Source organism: Antechinus flavipes, chromosome 6, assembly GCF_016432865.1.
Source record: "Antechinus flavipes isolate AdamAnt ecotype Samford, QLD, Australia chromosome 6, AdamAnt_v2, whole genome shotgun sequence".
Taxonomy (NCBI): domain Eukaryota; kingdom Metazoa; phylum Chordata; class Mammalia; order Dasyuromorphia; family Dasyuridae; genus Antechinus; species Antechinus flavipes.
Genome location: NC_067403.1, coordinates 138,922,443 through 138,943,871, shown reverse-complemented (window position 1 = coordinate 138,943,871; position 21,429 = coordinate 138,922,443).

Here is a 21,429-nt window from a genome sequence, read left to right as displayed (position 1 = left end):
CCAATAATATTTCTTTAACTCTATCCCCCCTCACCTCTTGAACCAGATCTTGAGACTTCCCTACCCCTACTCCTCAATCACTTTGGTACAAGCAGTGGGATCCCTTTTTCTCCTTCTCAGGATCCTGATTTAGCCACTCCTTCTAACCTCTGCCCCCTAAGAGAAGTAGCAGACTCCCAGGGAGAGACACTCAGGATACAGGTATCTTTTTTCAATGCCAAATCTCCCCCAAACTAAGGAAAAACCTGGCCATTACTCTGAGGACCCCACTAAGTTTATTGAGGGGTTTAAGGCCAATGCCTTCCAATTTGATCTTTCCTGGGGAGATGTTAATATTAAACAATCTGCCCCAGATGTACAGAGGAAGCTGCAGAAGCTAGCTTATTATGGCCCATAAACTTCTCCCACTCAGCTGTTAGAAACCCCTTTTGGAGTCTTTAATAATCGGGACTAAACTGCAGCAGAGGAGAAAGAATTAAGAGTTAAAGTGAGAAATGGAGAATAGTCCCAAATTTTAGCTGCTGCCATATAAGGGAACCATAGAAGTTCATGCTTCAGGTGTAATGGATAGGGCCATCAGGCCCAAAATTGTCCTCAGAGGAAACTCACCAGTCCTTGCCCCAAGTGCAATCAGGTGGGGCACTGGAGGAGAGACTGCCTATAGGTACAAGCTGCTCCCCCCCAATGCCCTGCCATCCCGGGCATTTTTGATATGAGGACTTTTTTTGATATGGAAATTTTCCTTTCTGTCTTGTTCTGGCACTCTGGTGTCACTCGCTCCTCCCCCCACAGAATGGAGAGTGAAGAGAAACTTAAAAACTGTTTGGAGACTTTCCCTCTGCCTTGCCATTCGCTTCTTATTCCCTCCTACTCTGCTCCCTTATTGGGACGTGATTTAATGGCGATATTGGGAACCCAATTTTCTCTTCTCAGACCTCCAGGGGATCTTTTTGTGCTGCTTTTGATGCAGGGAAAGATTCCTTTCTAGATTCCCACCCTCTCCTAGTTAATAATGTAAATTGCCCTTTAACTCACAAATCCTGGTCCCTTTGAATTCCAATAGAAGATCTGACCTGTTCCCAACCCCACCCGGATCTGAGCCAACTTTGGGGCTAAACCCGAAAGCCCCTCGAGCTAAGTCTCCTATTATAAAAAGTCCACGCTGGGAACCCCTATTTGCAGAGATTCCAAACGTGGCTACCATGTGAGGACCCTCTGTCCACTGGACCCTCTGTCCAGTGCCCTCCTTATCTCTACCTTTGCCTATACTTTAACTTTGCTTACCCAATAATAAACCTCTTATCAATCTAGCTCTCTGGGCTAATAAATGCTTTTATTGGGAACTCGCGCCGCTACTAGATCCCCTAGCGCCGAATCTGTACCCCAAACCTGCCACTAGACCTTAACCCTAATTTCATTTAGGTACCCCAAAACTAGACCTCAACACTTTCAAAACCCTCCCATATTCCCTCTGAAATCTGAAAGAAAATAGATTCCTCTTGTAATGCCGGAGAAACTGAGGCAGGAGAGAGATTAGAGAGTTTTTAATATTTTTATTAATGGGAGAGTAAGATTGACTGGATAGGACTCTCGTCTCAGATTATCCAGTCAGACAGAGATAAGTATACTGGGACCAAGAAATATTGGTCCCAGGGCTGGAGGACCCAAAGAATCCAGCGTCCAGCATACAGCTGCCAGACGCCATTCTCCAGCCATGAATGGAAGAACCCCAACTTCTTAAATACCTTTTTGGAGACAAAGAAGAGAAAGGGAGAGAAAGTTTGTTTTTTTTTTAATCAGGGAGGGGAAGCCATAAAACCTAAAAATTCCAGAGACAAAGAAGTAAAGATATCATGGGTTGATCTTGGAATATTCTAAAGGAATATTGTAAATCCATAAAAGAATCAGGAGATCTACTCTTTTATCTTGCTAATTTATAACCCGAGAGCTACGTGACAGAACAGTTAAGGAAACTGAGACAGGGAAACTGAGTCAGGACAGTTAAAGAGAACTGTGGCATAACATTCCACACTCTTTCTCTCCTAAATATTCAAACCTTTGAATCTTAGCACCTTCCTCTAGATACCCAGAAGGTCTTTGTCCCACCTTATGCAAAGCAAATGAGCCAAAAATAAAACTAGAAAAAATGTAAGGACTCATATGGCAAGAGCAAGTCTCTCCCTGATAACCCCAGAGTTAACAGCTGTACAAAGGCTCCCTTGTTGCAAGCATGTCAGGTCCTTTCCAGTTCTGGAGCACCATCTCAGCCAGAGAATCCAGTTTGAGATGGACAGTTAGGTCTGTGGTCATTTGTGCACTGAACTCAGTCTCTGCTTACAAAGCAGCAGGGTCCAAGGCCCATTCAGAGAGGCAGCCCTCTCCATGGGGGAAGGATGAGGCTTGTAGCAGCTCCACCCGTCCCCACCCAGAGAAACAGGACTGCTATTAGAATACAGATTTCTGAGCAGATTATGCAGTTAGACCATCAAGGCAGGCAAACTCAAACTTTTTAGGTGCCTCAAGCCAAACTTCAAGGTCCTTTGAAATGCTGAAAGACTTAATGAACTGGGGTTACAGGAATGGAAAAACAGATCAGAGAGACTGCCAGTGTCATGACAGGTGTCTGATTTCAAAAACTTTTCTAAAAAAAATAATCCCAAAACTGAGTCTGCCAGGGAAATTTTAACAAAATAAGGGATTCTAAAACTAAAGCATCCAAATTCAATCTGAACTAGTGAGACAGGGGGTGGGGCAAAAGTGCTTAAGGCAAAGTGAATAGGAGCTAAGGGTTCCCATTCTTTCAGGTATTTTGAAAAAATATACCAATTTCCCCAATGTTCTATCTCTACCTCCCCTTTTTTTTCTCACGGAAAGGAATTATCAAATGACCATTCCCCATATAAATCCCAAGAGCAAATCAAAATCCCTACACATAACAGACTAATACAGTAGCATTTCCTAAAAAGCCCTCAAAACATATCAGCAATAATTACATAGTTTTAACAAATCCATATCAAATCTTAAACACACAGAAATAGATAATCCAGGCAAGGTTTAACAGTCAGTCATCAACCATTCCCAAGGTCCCTCATATCAGTCCAAAGTACACTCGATGCAGGGTCCAGTCCATGGTTTCATTTAAAACTGCTGCTTCAGACTGTGAAGTGATAGGAGGCTCTCATTCCTTGCAGAATGGGTGCTTCATGCTGACAATCAAAGCTGATCAAAGCTGATCCAGGTTCCAGAAGCAAGCCAATATCTGTAATTTGACCAAAAACTAAAACAAAAACACAAATCTAACACATAAAGATTGGATCAGTCTCAGATAGAAAGACTCAGTTCACCAGACTGTTGCAAAACATGAGGAGGCCAAAATGGATTGGCCAGCAGTTTCCTGTGTGAAGAGACGAGTTTGCTTTACAGGCCAAGCAAACGGCTGCAGTCTTACAGACCCCTGTTAATTGTCCACTTATCATGTAGAAACCTTAAAGGAACAAAACACAAATATCCAGTAACAGACAGATGACCAGGCGAAATAGTTGCCCAAGCATTTAGGATACAATGATTACATATAGCCAGACTGAAAATAGCAAGGCATGACATAATTGAATTGCAGTAACAGTTCTATTGACCATTGCTCTGATCAGAGAGATCAGTTACAGAAGGAAAAATGCAAGAACATAACTATAACATAACATAAGCAGTTGAGTTTTAACAGTTTATCAATCAATTGTCCCAGTAACTGTCACAGGGTGGAGCTTTAAAACTCCCAAATAGCATTAGCTAATTAACTCTAAGCCCAAAAACTTTTACCTCCAATAACAAATGTCATTAATCAAATTTCTGATAAATCTTAAACAGTTACCATAACCTTACAGTAATAACAGAAAGAAATTTCGCCTCAGTAAGTTCACAACTTAGAACAATTATCATATCTAGGTAGATGTTACATGAGTGAACATTATACATACAAATCAGTTTGCTTTTAAAATACCCAATACATAGAAAAACATCCCAAATTGCATATTGTCCATAACAAACATTTTCAAAAGGACAAAGAAAAAAAACTATTATGTTCAGAGGCCCTTTAAATAACCTCAGGATGACCCAATACAATCAATTTAAACTTATACAAAACACCCAATTCCACATAAAAGAATTCAAGGTTGTTTTTTTTTTTTTTAACATAGCAATTAAACTTTTAGAAATATTCGTACCAAAGTATGGATCACATTTATGACCATTTTCTTTTAACCAAAAAAACATTTATGTATCAAGAAACAAATATTCAATCAATTAACCTAAAAATAAGCATGTCCTTAAAAATCACACTTTGCTGCACTGCCGTAATCAGATAAGAAAAAACGCGGCAGGAACACACTTTAGAGGGGTGAGGGGAGGAGAGGATTCCACATGGCCACCCTTTCCCCACTCCTGCCCCCTAGAAAAAACTTCCCTCAGGTTCCCCACTCAATTTCCTACATGGGGATCCTTTTCAAGATTTAGCCCATCAGTTTCCCAAGATCAGGTTTCTTCCCAAATCTACCCATTTCCAACTTTCTCTTTCCCCATGACTACATACTTAAACAATCTCCTTAAAGAACTTTCCTTCCCAGATGCTCCTTTGGTAAAGTAGCAGAAGGCAGTGGGGGTGGGTGACTCCTTCCCCCACCTCTTCACCTACTCCCAAAAGTCTTTCTTTCACCTTTCTAACACCATGCGAACCTTTAATTTCCCTTACAAATCAGTCCTTCCTAAATCACCTGCATTCCTCTTTCCTTTTCCCTTCAAAAACCTGTAAGATTCACCCTATAGTGAATAACCCAAACCTCCACAAAACCCACACATGTCCAGCAGAGCTGGATTTAAAGTATAACTTAAGTTAACAAATAACTCAATATATTTCAAAAGGTAACAAACTGAATCAAACTAATACAGCTGTTTTTAAAAGTTTTTTTTTTCTTTTCCACCACATTTCTTCTAACAGCTATTAGCATCTTATCTCCAGAGCTTTTTATTGCCCAGGCCAGGCTAAGCTTGAATTTTATTGCTCTTTACTCTAGTAGGCTTTTCCTTAAAAAAAGTTTAAAATCACTAGCAAATTTTTCAAACAACTAATTCCCAAATTTCTTAATCATTGTTCTTAAAACTTAACAAAGCTTTTAAATCAGCAAAAACAGATTAGGGGCTTTTTCTAGGATTCCCCACCCTCAGAGAGAAGTTTTGTTTCCTTTTTCCCTTCCAGAATCCAAAGGGGCTTCTGTGAACTTCCAAGGAAGCCCATTTAGTGCTTTTCTCTGCCTTCACAGAGAATGCCTAGATATTCCATTCAAACTTCTTTCCTTTAAAATGTTAGCACACTGCTCTTCTCTCTATATATATATATTAACTTTCCGAACTTTCAAATCCCTTTCAATCTATTTTTTTTTCTTTTCCTTTTTTTTTTTTTTCTTCCTTTCTCTCCCTTTTCTCACAGGCTGCTGCAGTCAGCCAGAGACAGAGAAAGAGAGAGAAAGATTTTTCAAACTTCTTGATATTTTCTAAGCCTGCAACACAGAGGCTGAATCCTTATCTCTTACAAGCTTATTTTAACTTTTAACACAGACACACACAAACAAACATGGAGCTCCAATTTACTATGCACAGTTGCAACGTTGTTTTCCAACCAACAACATAACAGACAAACCACACAGAACACAGAACATATATCACACAGACTACACAGTTACAACATTAAGCAAACATATAACATACCCAGAGGATGTTTTCCAGTGTCCCAGAAAATACCCGTCTCAGAATTTTTAAACCCGTCGGTATTTATTCTGAGACCACAGGTTGCTAGCAACAGAACAGACCAGAACCAGAACCAAAACCAGATGGTACCCCAAAAGGTACCCAGACAGACTTACTCTCCCGAATGCCGAATCAAATGCCGAATCGATTTCGTTGTCCACTGTAGGCCGGACTGAGGCTGAAGAACCGCTTCCTTTTCCTAGGAGGCTCTGGGGTAGCCAGAGTGCTGGTCTTTTCTCAAGGAACAGACCCAGGTCCTGAGCCCCCCTCAGGCCTAGGTGGAGACGGAGAGGTCTCTAATCTCTAATCCAGTTCTCAGTTTCTATTATCTCGCTGGGGCCTCCAAATTGTAATGCCGGAGAAACTGAGGCAGGAGAGAGATTAGAGAGTTTTTAATATTTTTATTAATGGGAGAGTAAGATTGACTGGATAGGACTCTCGTCTCAGATTATCCAGTCAGAGATAAGTATACTGGGACCAAGAAATATTGGTCCCAGGGCTGGAGGACCCAAAGAATCCAGCATCCAGCATACAGCTGCCAGACGCCATTCTCTAGCCATGAATGGAAGAACCCCAACTTCTTAAATACCTTTTTGGAGACAAAGAAGAGAAAGGGAGGGAAAGTTTTTTTTTATCAGGGAGGGGAAGCCATAAAACCTAAAAATTCCAGAGACAAAGAAGTAAAGATATCATGGGTTGATCTTGGAATATTCTAAAGGAATATTGTAAATCCATAAAAGAATCAGGAGATCTACTCTTTTATCTTGCTAATTTATAATCCGAGAGCTACGTGACAGAACAGTTAAGGAAACTGAGACAGGGAAACTGAGTCAGGACAGTTAAAGAGAACTGTGGCATAACACTCTGTCTAGGATCCAGGAATCCTTGGTTGAGCTAAAGATTTAAGAGATTTGTTGCTGCTTAACAGCAGTCACATCTTGATTTGCAGCTCCACCCTAGAGGCTTCTCTGACCAAGGAAAGGAAACAGACCATTTTATGCCTTCCAAACCCTGAGCATGGCTGGTTTCTGCAGAATTTGGATATCTAATTTTGGAATTATTGCTAAGTCCCTCTACAATTCCATTCAAGGCCCCGATAATCTTCCCTTTGAATGGGGCCCCAATCAGGCCAAGGCTTAAAAAAAAAAAAAAAAAAAAAAAAAAAGCCAAACTGACCTCTGCTCCTGCCCTGGCTCTACCTAATTTAGAAAAGCCTTTCACTCTGTATGTAGATGAAAGTCAGGGCCAGGCCCGGGGGGGAGGGGAAGGAAGGGGGGTCTTAATTCAGGCCAGTGGACTTTGGGCTCAGTTTCCCTAGAATGGCTCTCTTACCTGAGAGCAGTAGTTGCTATAGCCCTTCTAACTGAAGAAGCCTCAAAACTCACCCTAGGGCACCAGAGCATCTTAGAAGTCAAAGGACATCAGTTATCTTGCTAGTGGCGGCTTACTAAATATTAGGCTTTTCTATTAGATACCCCCAACCTGACTTTCCAAGTATGTCACACTCTTAATCCTGCTCCCTGCTCCCTGACAACACTCAGTTTGTTATGCCACAGTTCTCTTTAACTGTCCTGACTCAGTTTCCCTGTCTCAGTTTCCTTAACTGTTCTGTCTCTGACCCAGTAAAACTAAGGATTATTCGCTCTCGGGTTATAAATTAGCAAGATAAAAGAGTAGATCTCCTGATTCTTTTATGGATTTACAATATTCCTTTAGAATATTCCAAGATTAACCCATGATATCTTTACTTCTTTGTCTCTGGAATTTTTAGGTTTTATGGCTTCCCCTCCCTGATAAAAATTTTCCCTCCCTTTCTCTTCTTTGTCTCCAAAAAGGTATTTAAGAAGTTGGGGTTCCTCCATTCATGGCTGGAGAATGGCGTCTGGCAGCTGTATGCTGGACGCTGGATTCTTTGGGTCCTCCAGCCCTGGGACCAATATGGATTCCTTGGTCCCAGTATACTTATCTCTGTCTGACTGGATAATCTGAGACGAGAGTCCTGTCCAGTCAATCTTACTCTCCCATTAATAAAATATTAAAAACTCTCTAATCTCTCTCCTGCCTCAGTTTCTCTGGCATTACAAGTTGAGAGACATCATTTATATTTGTGAGGAAGCTTTAGATTCTATCTACTCCAGGTGACCTGACTTGAGGGACATTTCTCTTGACAACCCAGATGGTGACTGGTTTACAGATGGGTCTAGTTTTCTTGAAAATTGGAAAAAAAAAAAAAAAAAAAAGGCAGGTTATTCTGTGGTGACCATCAATAGCACCCTGCAAACTAAGCCACTGCCTCCTGGGACTTCTGCCCAGAAAGCTGAACTCATTGCCCTAACCAGAGCTTTGGAACTGGGGAAGGGAATGAGAGTGAACATCTATACAGACTCCAAATACACATGCTCATGGGGCTATATGAAAAGAAAGAGGATTTGTGATAGCAAAGAATTCTATTAAATATGCAGGAGAAATTCTACAGCTATTGAAAGCTGTCCACAAACCCAGGGAGGTTTCAGTCATATTTTGTAAAGGACACCAGAGGGGAAATTCACTTCAAGCCAGGGGGAATGGGTTTTCAGATTCAGCTGCTAGAGCTGCTGCCTCATTCACCTCCGACTATAGCACCTTTAATCCCCCAGCTCCCTGATTCTTATGTCCCTTCATATAGCTCACAGGAACAAACCCTTGCAGAAGAAAGGGATACACCCTTTCTCCTTCTGGCTGATTTCAAACATCCTCAAGCCAATTTTTAATCCCAGAGGCAAGTCAGTGGAAACTTATTTTTGGTCTTCACCACTTCTCATTTGGAAAACAATACTCTTCCTTGTGAAATGCATTTTTTACTGGTCAAAGCTGGGAGAAACGATCAGGCAGGTCTTCCAGGCTTGCCCAGTTTGTGCCCAAGTAAACCTTCCCCTCTCCTGAAGCCTGTTCAGAAAAGGGTCACATACCAGGGGAAGATTGACAAATAGACTTTACACATATGCCCCCATGCAGAGGTTTCAAGTTACTTTTGGTCTTTTTTGACACCTTTAAGCTTAGCTCCTTTGAACTTCTGTATGGGAGGCCCTTCTTAATATTCCTGTGAACTCATAAAGGAAGCTATTCTTCCATAAGGCCCCTGAAAAACACTCTTAGAGAAAAAAAGGTGAAATTGTCTGTGTCCTTCTTTCTCTCATTCTAGTCGTCTTCTTCTTTTTTGCCATTTTCTACTTCAAGGAAGATAACTGTGCTCCTAGTATTTTCTCTCTGGCTTTTCTTGATGTCATTATGTGGCCCCTGCAAGTTAACTTCTTCTTAGCCTTTCAGCTAGAAAGCTCTGTGGGCAGTGGGAGCATTGAGGATTGTTGAGGATATCCTCAAGGCAGCCCACAGATGTGACATGATACATTATTTGCAAAGGCCTCATTCCCAAATGTCACCATCTTCACCTTGGATGCCACCCCATTTCTAACCTGCTTGTGAGATTTTGTTTCCTCCAAGCTCCAAGCTACAAATTTCCAACTACTCCTTCAGTCTGAAGATCATGGGACAACAGACCTGGACTCTTCACATCACCTAGATGTTGCTGCTGCCATCTTCAGATCTTGCACTTCCCCTCTTGGCCTGAATCCCCATTGAGTGTATAGACAGCTCTATATCCCTTGTTAGCTTAAAGCAGCTCTAGAAGATGAGACTTTCATCCCTTTGCCTCAAATGAATTTGGGGGAAATGATGTAATGACTCTTCGTCTCACCGATCTTTGAGAGGGGTTGGCCACTTGGCCTGGGGAAATTCCTAAAAATGATCCCCACCCACCTGAATCTCCCTTGGGAAAGCTATCTGGTTCCCATGGAAATCTCCTACTACCAATTGATCTGATAATCACTTTGGTCTGGAAAACAATCACCATCTTGAATTGAATTGAATTGAATTGAAAATTAATCCCTCAAATTCATCTGGAGATCACTCCCTAGCCCCGGGCAATAAAAATCTAATATAATCAAAAGCTATACCCCAAACCTTTGCTAAAATTCCTTTCAGGATTTGGCCATTGAGGAAGTTATTTCTTAGTGTAAATCCATTTTTGCTAAAAACCTACCTTTGCTAAATTCCTTTTGGAATAGCCCACTGAGAAAACCCATTTTTTGCCAAAAACTTCACCTGCAGTTCAGGACTGTGAATTCTTTCACAAAAAACCTGTGATACCGGACTGAGGATCTCTCACCCCTCATTTCTCACACCTCAACAGAACTATATACCATGAAGTGCAGGTATGCCATTGACTGGCAGGATAAATGCATAGAGGACTTTAGTTAACTATAAGATTTAGTTAGCTATGTGTGGGACAGGTGCTAGATCCCCTTTCCCAAATTAAAAATCAGAGACATCTTTAGGTACAAAGAGAAAGCATTTATTTAGTCCTTGCAGGGAGAGATCCAGCATACTCAGAAGGCATCCCAGCTCTCACCATGTAGGAAGTAGAGCATCCAGTTAAATAGGAAAAGACCCAAGTCTTTTCAGTGATAATGTCTGCTTTTTGTGAGTCATGTTATTTCCTGTAACTTCACGAGCTTCATGTGACTTCCTGCATCCCAGGGTTCAAGACCTGATTTTCTGGCTCTGGGAATAGGGGTCATGTGACTTAGGCCTCGTCTATAAACTAGTCTCATAAACTGAGAAAATTTTATCCAATCAGTCCCATCCAGCTATAAGAAGGAGAAAGACACCATGAGATAGAATGCCATGGCTGACTAAATTAAAATGATTCAGCAAAGATGACATGGGCCAAATGTAGATTTATAGGGGAAATTTAACCCTGGGAGCTCAACATAACTTGGCTTTCTGACTGGATACAATAAAGTGGGTTCACAGTGGTGCAAATGTAAAGCTGAGATGATTCCCATCAGTGTCCTTCCCTGCTTGTCTCAGGGATTAATTGACTTCAGCCTTTCTCTGCCAACTAACCCAGGACCTTATCACTAGGACAAACTCTGTCTGTTTGGGACAGAACTTTGTCCCATAATGATCAAATTTAGAGATTGTTCTTTCAGCAAGTAAAAACATCTGAGCTTAGCATTATTTTTAAAAGAATATTTAGTTAAAATTGAAAGTTGTCATATGGTTCTATTTCTCCTTTCCACCATTATTACCTATATTTCAAATGATCACTTCCTCAGTCAGGCCTCAACTACTCCTTCCCTCACACACTTTATCCAGAACTGCTGACTAGGTCATTAGCCCAGAGGTTAATTAGCTAATTAGCCAAGATCCTGTCTCCTTCACTGCATCCAAAGTTTTCCACATATGTGACCAACTGCAAAATTTGTCTTAAAATGTTAAATTGAGGATATTTCCACACTGCTTGGTCCAAAGCAGGTTCTACAATACTACCTATATATCTGGTAGGGACTGCTTCATGTTTTTTGGTCAGTGTTTCCTCAACATCTAGCTCAGGCTCTGAGCATTTCTTTTTACATGCTGTATTATTTATTGTAAAATATATGATAATTTATAGAGCACAATTGGGATGAATAAAATGCATAAAGAAAATCTGATATATATATCCAAGAAAAGAGAAAGTAGAGAAGTTACCATTTTAATTAAGTCTGTCATTTTTTCCTTAAGAATATTTTATTTTTCCAAATACATGTAAAGATAGTTTCCAACATTCATTTTTATAAGACTTTGTGTTTCAAATTTTTCTCCCTCGTTCCTCAAGACAGAAAACAATAGCTTAAACATGTGCAATCTTTTTAAACATATTTCTATATTTTTCATATTGTGCAAGAAAAAGCAGACCAAATAGGAAAAAAAGCAAACAAAAAAAAGGGAAAATGCTATGCTTCAATCCATATTCAATCTCCATAATTATCTCTCTGGATACAGATGACATCTGTCTATTGGAATTGTCTTAAATCACAGAATTGTTAAGAAGAGCCAACTCCATCACAATTGACTATCACATAATCTTGTTACTGTGTACGATGTTCTCTCCTTGTGCTCACTTCACTCAATATCAGTTTATATATGTCTTTCTAAACTTTTCTGAAATTGGCCTTATCATCATTTCTTATAGATAAATCTGTACATTTAAGAGATGTGAGGTGGTATAGAAAAAAAAAAGACAGGAGTCAAAAGACTTAAAAACTTAGAACTTACTCTGCTCTCAGACTTAACAAACTTCATGAACCTCTAAGCATGTTTTCTTGTCTGTAAAAAAAGTGCAATAATACTCATATTTTACTTTATGCATTTATTTATAATGATGCCTTTTTCTATCATGATTGAGTTTCATAATCAAAGGCTCCAAATTAATAGATTCTATCCTTGAGGGATATGATTTTTATCCACTTCTCACCTTAGGTTAAATATATCAAGACAGAAATAATTATACTTGTATATGATGGGGGTCAAAGCCTAGAGAGGTTTGAAACTGGCCACATATAGATAATAAAGATATGTTTTTCGGGGCAGCTAGGTGGCACAGTGGATAGAGCACCAGCTCTGAAGTCAGACCCTGGGCAAGTCATTTAACCCTAATTGCCTCAGGAGAAAAAAAAAAGGTTTTTAAAACAAGGGATGAGGTAGAAAATAGTGCTTGAAGTAGCTGTAACTGAGTTTTATTCTTTTCCTTTCATCCCCTCCATTTATTTTTGTGATTTCTATTGAACTACATTCAACTCAAGCCATGAAGTGTGATATTGATAATAATAAAGGACTAGGTGAAGGCCTTCCTTTTTGCTTTCCAGCAGATTATGTATCAGCACATAGGAACTATTATGAATTTGAACTCTTCATTATTCCCTGTTACTGTTCATTCTTCACATTCAAAAAAGACTATAGAGGGCCAGAACTCTGAAAAGATGTATTTGAATCTAGGTCAACATGGTGCTTATAGTTAAGCACCTCCTCAATGTGAGATAATGGTTCTCTATGGTGATGTAATGGTTGCTGGTGCTCAGTGTGTTGTAGGGCTGTAATCGTACTGTATTTAAGGGAGTCTTAGACACAGAAGGCTCTCTCAGTCACAGCTCTCAGCCACAGACACAGAGAAGATGTCAGGCTCCAGACTTCAGATTCCAGACTCCATCTCTGACCAGACCCGTGGTAGCTCTCCTGCCTCCTTCACTTCTTTACCTAAAGACCAAGGACTCGGGGTGATCCCGAGGTCCTCCAGAGAGCTAGTCTGAACATTACAAAAGACCAATGACATAACAAGATGGTGTTTTGACTTACCAGTGAATTGGATTTAAGAGTTGTATAAAGTTGTCAGCCTCACTCTCTCTTCCAGAATCATTAAATCCAATAGCAAGAATAAAGTCAAGAATACTAGTGATGGCCTGGGGTGCAATGGCCGATTGTTGGAGACAGGAAACAAAGAGCCAAGAAGAAAGTGACTACCTGTGCATAAACTCTGATACAGTTAGCTAAAACCTTATTGTGAACAAACAATACGTCCTAAATTCCTGAGACAAGATAATGTGTGTCCCAGGAAATTGGCCATATCCGCCCAGGAACTAGATAACGAGTATGCCCCATGATGTCAGCCACACCTGTGGTCTGACATTCTTCTCTTTACATTGCAACCCCCCACCCAGAAAACGCAGGCAGTCAAATCATATATAACTAAGCACCTCCTTTTAATAAATGAGACTTTTCCACCGCAATGTTGTCTCCCTCCTCCTTCTCGCTCATTTCTCTTGCATGTCTTAAGTCATTTTCCTCGACACCCCACGACTAGATCCCGGTGGACGGGACAGCCGATGTTGGCATCTTGATGGGTGTGAGGGATGTAGAAGACCCTTACCCAAAATGACTACTCAGAGATCCCTCAGTAGAAGGTAGAAAAGTTGTTTATTGAAAAACCTCCGGAGGATGAACCGTCCCATTACAAGATAAGCTCGCGATAGGAGGGCTAAAGAAGTAGTAAAGATACATAGCTTTTATACAAGAAATTACATCACAAGTAAGAGAGCATGGAGAAGGGGAGGGGGAGGCATCTAATTGGTTGTTGCTATTTGGGGAGATTGGAATGGAAGGTTTCTGTTTCTCTGAAATCTCCTGATTTCTGGGAAACAAAGTCAGGCCTTCAGGCTTAATCAAGCAGACAGTGGTCCAGCTAATAGACTAAATATTGATAAATGTCAAATACCAATAAATGTCATCAGTTCAGGTTAAGTAAATATGTTTCTAGCTGGCCAAGGCTCAAGTAGATATGAGCCTGCACATATACAGGTCATAGGGGAGACACAGAAATAATAAAATACAGAAAAAGAATTCATACATTCCTGTAAGTTCTTCACCTTATCTATTCCCCACAATGGGTAATCAAGGTCTAGGCCTTTCACAGCCCATACTTCAGTTGCTTTCATGAACCACTGGAACAAATTGTTCTCATTCACCCATTCTGCCAGGGAGCATCTTCACAAGCTTGGGGTAGACATTCCCCTAAGTTTCAGACCTATTTATTGGTTACCTTCAATGTGGTATAGCCCTTCTGCTTAGATAGTTTTACTGAGGTATGACTACCTGCTCGTGCTGCTCATTTCTTGGAGCCAAATGCTTCTAAATGAACTATTTATTTTTTTAAAAAGAGTTAATGATATAAATCCAGGCAAAACAGGAGAAGGGGGATGGGGAAGGTTATAGTATTGTTTCATGTACATTTTGTAATCCATTATAAAGATTTTTATTATCTTCTGCCTTAATACCTATTATTTTTTTTAACTGTAAGAGTCTTAATGGTTACCTCTTTCCTCTCCAGATTCTCCAGTATAGATGTTAAATAATGACCCGTCCAGCAGGTCATCAAAGTGTGGGTCCTGAGGCGGACATTTGCCTGTAAGGCTATTGCCTGAAAAGGAATGGGGTTAGAAATGAGGAGGGAGACAAGCTGAGGTGGAGCAAGGTCTCAGTTTATTGAATGAAGAGGGTCTAGTTTTATATGATTTCTGGGTGGGGGGTTGCAATGTAAAGAATGTCAGACCATAGGTGTGGCTGACATCCTGGGGCATACTCGTTATCTAGTTCCTGAGCGGGTAGGGCCAATTTCCTGGGACACACATAATCTTGTCTCAGGAATTTAATCACATTAGCTTTTTGTTTCCAAGGACATGGTCTCTGGCAAAAGAAGACTTTATAATCTCCAGAGTTCAATGAGATTCATGCCAATACTTGTCAGAAGGAAGGAGCATTACCTATACATTCACTTAAGATCAATTCAAATAAAAGTACTCATTAGAGGGGAGAGGTGGTAAGGGGAAGAATATTGAAATTGAGAAAACAAACAAACAAACAAAAACTACAGGGACCTCAGACCTCACCACTGTGAAAAGTTTGTTGGAAGGAGAGTCTGTAAGAGAAAGCTGAATGTATGCAGTTTATTGAACGGACAGTATTATGGAAGTTGAAAAGACTTTCTAACCAAAGCAGAGACAGAAACAATCCTTGGTGAATCAGAAATTAAGGTGAGCTATTTAGATATCTGACTGTTCTATGTTTGAATTTCTCCCTTAGAGCAAAAAATCTCCTTATTTGAGAGAAAATACATATTATACCTAACTTCCGACAACTGAGACATTCACCTTATGGAGGATAAAAAATTAAGGCATTATGGAATTTTTTTTTTTTTTTTATGGTTTGATCCTACCTATGTGAGGGCCTTCTCATCTGAGGGTGGCAAGAAATATCAGGCAGAAAATAATAGCCTGAGTTCTTAAATTTAGTGTAATAATTATTTACCTTAAAAAAATTCTCTAAAGAGATTGCACAAAAGAATGTTTGTGGCAGCCCTCTTTGTAGTGGCCAGAAACTGGAAACTGAGTAGATGCCCATCAATTGGAGAATGGTTGAATAAATTGTGCCATATGAATATTATGGAATATTATTGTTCTGTAAGAAATGACCAGCAGCATGATTTCAGAAAGGCCTGGAGAGACTTACACGAACTGATGCTGAGTGAAACTAGTAGGGCCAGGAGATCATTATATATATCAATAACAATACTATATGATGATCAATTCTGATGGACCTGGCCATTTTCAGCAATCAAATCAATTCTAATGGAGCAGTAATGAACTGAACCAGCTACACCCAGCAAAAGAACTCTGGGAGATGACTAAGAATCATTACATCGAATTCCCAATCCCTATATTTTTGCCTGCCTGCATTTTTTATTTCTTTCACAGGCTAACTGTACAATATTTCAGAGTCCGATTCTTTTTGTACAGCAAAATAATGGTTTGGACATGTATACTTATTTTATATTTAATTTATACTCTAATATATTTAACATGTATTGGTCATCCTGCCATCTAGGGGAGGGGGTGGGGGAAAGGAGGGGAAAAATTGGAACAAAAGGTTTGGCAATTGTCAATGCTGTAAAATTACCCATGCATATAACTTGTAAACAAAAAGCTATGGGAAAAAAAAAAGAGAGTATGCACAAGATTTTAACTGACAGATGCTAAACTAACTTTCCTAACTATTTTTATTAGCATTATAATCTCATAAATTTGAAACTTCTGAGATAAACTATTGGAAATACTTCACCAAATTTAAGGAAATGAATTTTGCTGATTTGAATGACTATGGATTCATTTAACCTTGGTTTTTTTTTTTTTTTTTTATCAATTATAACATTCTCTCTCTCTCTCTCTCTCTCTCTCTCTCTCTCTTTTTTAATGAAAAACACTTTGGAGACATCTAAATTGTTCTTTAAAAGAATAAAAGTCTAATTTTGTTTTGTGTGCTTCCAGTAAACATTTACTTTTCTAAGCCCGTAATTTTTCCATAATTGCTTTTGCTTACCTAGAGAACACATGAGACTTATATGTTAGTTGTCAATATCATGAGTTAACTATGTTGACAAAGCTAAGGTAGGTTGAAAAGACTGACCCTATGAACTATTTATTTTAATTGTGTCAGATTATCTTTTGGATTATCTATTTAATTGTGTCAGACTGACATACAGGGAACATGTGTGTAGGGCAAGTATAGAAAGGGATAATTTGTAAACGACCTCCCATATCTTATATTGATATCATTGTTGTGACATCAGTGAGCTGAATTTTGAAGGAAACTAGGGATCTCTTAGGAGTGTAAGTGAGGAAGAAGTACGTTTCTGGGTAGCTTCAAATCAAGAAAATTGAGGGGGAAAGTAATAAATAAATCCAATAAATAAATAAAAAGTAATAAATAAATCCAAAGAAAACTCTCCCACAAATGGACACAACAGGAGAAGACAAGTATTTATTAGGCCTTATTATGCATTAGGCACGATGCTAAACACTTTACAAATATCTCATTTGATCCTTACAATTCTAGAGATAAATGCTATTATTATTATTTTACAGGTGAAGAAACAGACAAATAGCTATGAAGATACTTGTCCAATGTCACCAATCTATACTGGTGTGAAACTGAATTTGAACTCAGGTCTTTTTGACTCACGTCCCGAATTCTACCCATCAGTGGAAACAGTGACAACATATACAGGAACTTGTGTGTAGGGCAAGCATAGAAAGGGACAATTTGTAAATGACCTCCTATATCTCATGTTGATATCATTGTTGTGACATCAATGGACTTCTCCCTTTCTTCCTTTCCCTTCTCTCCCTTACCCCCCAGTATGGAGTTCTTGCTCAACATAGGGCTTTGCTGTATACTCCTTCCTTTTGTGCTCAAGTATTCTTGATGGTGTTTCACTGATCTCAAAATGATTGCTGATCAGTAGCAGTCAAAGCAACAAAGGACTTGAAACTGAAGAATTTCTCTTAATTTCAAGTCTTTTGCTTCAATTGGAATCTTCAGCATACTCTTCCTCAGAAGAGAAGGCCCTCACACACGCAGGATCAACCCATTAAAAAAAAAAATCCCATAATGACTTAATTTTTTCTCCTCCACTTTGAAAAGTGAATGTCTCAGAACTTAGGTATAATAGGTATTTTCTTTCAAAAAAGGAGATTTCTTGCTCTAAGAGAGAAATTCAAACATAGAGCAGTCAGACATCTAAATAGCTTACCTTAATTTCTGGTTCACCAAGTATTCATTGAGGGCTTAGCATGTAAAAAGCATACTGCTAAGCTTGGAGACAGAATACAAAAGAAATACAAGGTGCAATCCTTAGCTCCAAGTACTTATAGCTCTTTTGAGGAATAAAAGACAAGCTTCAAATAAAACAATTAAGTAACAATATAAAACAGAAAATAGAAAATGACCTTGGGAACCACTATAAATCTTTTTTTTAATATTATATTATATTATCACTCAATCTTTAATTGAGAGAATAACAATGAAATTGAGTGTTTTAGGGAAAATTAATAATATGATAATGTGAAATGAGAGAAAATAGAATGGAAGCAGGGGAGGCAAGAAAGCTTCATATAAGAGATATACCTAAGCTGAGGATTGAAGAAGGTAATGAAACCAAATGGCTGGGGGAGAGAATAGAGACTGCTTTAAGCATGGGAGAAAGAGCTGTGAAAAGAAACAGAAGACTGATAAAAATCATTATTTTATTTTTATATTTATATCAATTTTATATATGGGACCCAAAGATCCTCTTTTTCAAGAGTATTCAAATGTTTAACCATTTCCTACTGACCTCAGCTTATTGATTTTTTGCTAGTCTAATTAATAAATTGGTTGTTAATTACACAGAAACTAGTTTTCTCAGTTTTACACTTGTCATAATATAGAGATAGAACAGAGAATATATGCAGAAAAGTAAATAATACTTTTTTCCAAGAACATAATAATATGTAATGAGAAGTAATAAGGAATTGGTCTGAAAGATAAATTGGAGCCTAGAGAAGTTTGTTTTTTATCCTACAGGCAAGATAGGGCCCCTGAAACTTCTTGAGCAATGGAATAACATGGTCAGATCTGCATATTAAGAACATTAATCAGCTCTTCAGAAGATGGATAGACCAATTAAACCCCTACCTTTTTTTGCTTTAGCTAAAACATAATAAATTCTGCTCCATCCTTTTATCCTTACTCTGTATGTATCTCTCTATTTCAAATGTATTTTTTTGTAAGCAACATATTGCAAGATTTTAATCCATTCAGCTATCTGCTTCCATTTTATGGGAGAGTTCATTCCATTCACATTCACAGTTATGATTACCAGCTGGTACCTCCCTCCTATTTTCTCCCCTGTATGTACTTTTGTTCTCTTTCTACCCTGTCCCTTCTACCCTGTCACTTAGTAGTGTTTTATTTCTGACCCATCCTGCCAGAGACCATGTCCTTGGAATCAAAGAGCTACATGTCCTTGGAATCAAAGAGCTAAAGAAGAATGTAATCGCCTGCACATAAATTCTGAAGCTACAACCTTATCGTAAACAAACTATACACCCTAAACTCCTGAGACAAGATGATGTGTGTCCCAGGAAATTGGCCCTATCAGCCCAGGTGCAAGATAACGATTAGGCTCCAGGATGTCTGCCACACATCTGGTGTAACATTCTTTACTTTGCAACCCCCATTCAGAAATGTATTTAACCAGACCCTCTTCATTCATTAAACTGAGACTTTGTTTCACCCCAACTGGTCTCCCTCCTCATTTCTAACCCCATCCCTTTTCAGGCCTAGCCTTACAGACAAATGTCCACCTCAGGACCCACACCTTGATGACCTGGTGGACGGGTCACCATCCCACCTTTTCATCCTGCCTTCCCTTTTGTGATCCCTCCTCTCTTATCCCTTTCTCCTAATGTTTCTGTCTTCCTTTCTATTCTAGCCTCTCCCTTTTCTTTTCCCTTTCTCTTCCTATTAACTTATGGGGTAAGATAAATTTCTATACCCAACAGGTAAATATGTTTTTCCTTCTTTGAGCCAATACTGTTGAGATTAAGCATCAGACAATGCTTTCCCCCCCCTTACTTGTTTCCCTCTATTTAATGAATCTTTTGTGCCTCTTAATGTGATCTAATTTGTTCCATTTTACTTTTCATTTCCTCTTCTCCCAGTACAATTCTTTTTCTACCCTTTGTGTCTTTTTCTTTAACATCATCATATCAAAGTCAATTTATAACCACACCCTCTGTCTATGTATGCTCCCTCTAACTACCCTTATAAAGTTCTCAAGAATTACAAGTATCATTTTTTTCCATCCAGGGATTAAATAATATGTTTTGTTTTTCTTTCCTGTTTACCTTGCTATACTTCCCTTGAGTCCTATGTTTGAAGATCAAATTTTCTATTTAGTTTTGGTCTTTTCAATAGAGATGATTAAAAATCCCTTACTTCATTAAAGATCTATTTCCTCTCCTGAAAGATGAAGTTCTCCCTGGGTAGCTGATTTTTGATTATAATCCCATGTCCTTTGCCTTCTCTGGAAGGCAATTTTTAAATTGTCTCTCCTGGATCTATTTTTCATGTCGGCTGTTTTCCCAATGAGGTATTTTACATTTTCTCTCATTTTTTCAATCTTTTTAGTTTGTTTGATTGATTCTTGATGTCTCATAGAATCATTAGCTTCCATTTGCCTGGTTCTACTTAGCTTTTGAATCTCTTTTTCCATTTGATTAATTTTACTTTTCAAGGTGTTTTCTTCAGTGGATTTTTTTTTTTTTTTTTTTTTTTTTTTTTTGCATTTGGTCAATTGTGTTTTTTAAGAAATTGTTTTCTTCAGTCAGTTTTTGACCTTCTTTTTCCAAGCTGTTGATTCTCTCTTGCATACTTTTTCTTTTTCAATTTTTCTTTATCTCTTATTTGCCATTTAAAATCCTTTATGAGTACTTCCAAGAAGCCTTTTTGGACTTGAGATCAATCCACATCACCCTTTGAGATTTCCCATGTGGGCATTTTGTCTTCTTCTGAATTGGTGTGTTGGTCTTCCCTGTCACCATAGTAGCTTTCTATGGTTAAGGTTCTTTTCTATTTCTGTTTCTTGTTCATTTTCTTCTTCTTTTCCTTCCTTTTTTCTTCCTTCCTTCCTTTAATTTCTTTTTCTTCCTTCCTTCCTTTCTTTCTTTCTTTCTTTCTTTCTCTCTCTGTACCTCTCTCTCTCTCTGTCCCTCTCTCTCTGTCTCTCTCTCTCTTCTATTTTGCAACTTTCAGGATTAATCTGTGCTCCTGGAACACAGAGGTCATTGTTCTAAGCTTGTTGTGCAGCTCTGAGCCTTGGCTTTGAGCACAAGAGTCTTTTGTGTTTGGTGTCTTGCTTACTTCAGGGGATAGCCCTACCTGATCTCTCCAGGCAATAGTCTGATTTCCCAGGCCTGGAAGCTGCCAAACTGATGAGCTCTGCTAATGAGTCAGGATCAAGGGTCTTAGATGCTGATCTGTTGTGATTAATACCTTTTCACTAGCTTTCTTGGACACAGTCTGAGACAGGAAAACTGACCTTTCTTGAAGTCCTTCTAATCTCTCTTGAGCTGAAGAGTGGTTTCATACTATCAGACTCTGTTCAGAGACTAAGTTTCATGTGGTTTTTGAGGGAAACTTGAATGAACCAATTAGAAGAATCACATATTGAAATTGTTGCTCTATTTCTGGATCTCTTAAATCTGTCCCCTTCTCTTTACTACACAGCCACCAGTCTAATTCAGACCCTCACATTTCTCCTGGACTGTTGCAATATACCCCTAGTCTTCCTAACTTTAAACCCCTCATATCTAATCCATCATTTCTTCCACTGCCAAAATTATT